This window comes from Phyllobates terribilis, unplaced genomic scaffold (genome assembly GCF_046119375.1).
Source record: "Phyllobates terribilis strain yellow unplaced genomic scaffold, ASM4611937v1 Scaffold_222__1_contigs__length_3263388, whole genome shotgun sequence".
Taxonomy (NCBI): domain Eukaryota; kingdom Metazoa; phylum Chordata; class Amphibia; order Anura; family Dendrobatidae; genus Phyllobates; species Phyllobates terribilis.
Window position 1 is genome coordinate 3,200,001 of NW_027362982.1, and position 1,757 is coordinate 3,201,757.

Consider the following 1,757-nt stretch of genomic DNA (forward strand, 5'->3'; position numbering starts at 1 on the left):
CCCAGTTCCGACAACCAACAAAATAGAACCGGAGTCCTATTCCATTATTCCTAGCTGGAGTATTCAGGCGTGGCTGCCTGCTTTGAACACTCTAATTTTTTCAAAGTAAACGCTTCGGGCCCCCGGGACACTCAGTCAAGAGCATCGGGGAGGCGCCCCAAGGCAAAGGGGCTGGGACTGGCGGTAGCACGCCTTGCGGCGGACCGCCAGCTCGATCCCAAGATCCAACTACGAGCTTTTTAACTGCAGCAGCTTTAGTGTACGCTACTGGAGCTGGAATTACCGCGGCTGCTGGCAAAAGACTTGCCCTCCAATAGATCCTCGTTATAGGATTTAAAGTGTACTCATTCCAATTGCCTCGAAAGAGTCCTGTATTGTTATTTTTCGTCACTACCTCACCGGGTCGGGAGTGGGTAATTTGCGCGCCTGCTGCCTTCCTTGGATGTGGTAGCCGTTTCTCAGGCTCCCTCTCCGGAATTGAACCCTGATTCTCCGTTACCCGTGGTCACCATGGTAGGCACAGAAAGTACCATCGAAAGTTGATAGGGCAGACACCCGAATGGATCGTCGCGGTCACGGGGACGTGCGATCGGCCCGAGGTTATCCAGAGTCGCAACGCTTACGGGGAGAGCGCGGCAGGGGGGAGGCCGCGGAGGACCGTCCCGACGCCGCGCCCGGGACCCCGGATTGGTTTTGATCTGATTAATGCACGAATCCCTGGCGGTCAGCGCTCGTTTGCACGTATTAGCTCTAGAATTATCACAGTTGTCCGAGTCAACGGTTTGGAGCGATCAAAGGAACCATAACTGATTTAATGAGCCATTCGCAGTTTCACTGTACCGTCCGTGTGTACTTACACGTGCATGGCTTAATCTTTGAGACAAGCATATGCTACTGGCAGGATCAACCAGGTAGCCCCCCAACACGACTGGACCGCGTCGAGGTTCGGGAGAGGAGAGGCCTGCGGGAAGAGAGGGGGGGCGGCGGAAGAGCCCCGCGGCGGCAGGGCGCCCGGACGGAACGGGTATAGGCAGGGCGTGCGGCGTCCGGAGAGGATGCGGGATGGCATGGGGCTTCCCTGGGGGGGGCGGGGAACGGAGCCCTCGCAGCACCGGGGACATGTGCGGGAGGAGCGGCTCGCTGTGCGGTGCGTGGTCCCGAAGCGGCAGGCGTCTGGAAAACACCCCTTGCACGGGGAGGGCGAGGTGACTGGCCTCCGGAGGACGCCACGGCCGCCCCCGTCTCACCAACCGCACCCAAGGCAACACACAGGGTCGCTCGGGGAGATGGCGTGCGGGGGTGGGCCTATGTGGCGCCACCGTCTGGCTTAGACCTGCCTCCGCCGCGGGGGGTCCTCGACCCACCGGCGGACAGGCACGAGGATTGGGAGAGGGGGGCTGGCCGTCAGGGTCCGCCGCGGCTCCGGCACTAACCCGACGACGCGGAGGTCGCGTGGGTGGTCGTCGGCCAGGCCGTGTCGGCGTCGCCTTCCAGAGTAGTCCCTCTTCCCGCTCGCGCCCGTAACCTCAAAGGGATGCCCGAGCGGCTTTTCCTCCCAGGGCTGCTCCCCGCCCGGGGGCGGGAGCGCATGGGGAACCCCAGGTCGGCCTTTCACCGTACTCCCTACCTCTTGGCCCTCGTTCCTTCTCCCGTTCTCCATCTAACCCCTTGGCTCTGGGGTTTCCGCGCTCGCTCTCTCTCTCCTTCTCCCTGCCGAGCCGCCAGGGAGGATGAGGGTCGAAGGGGAAAGGTGACGG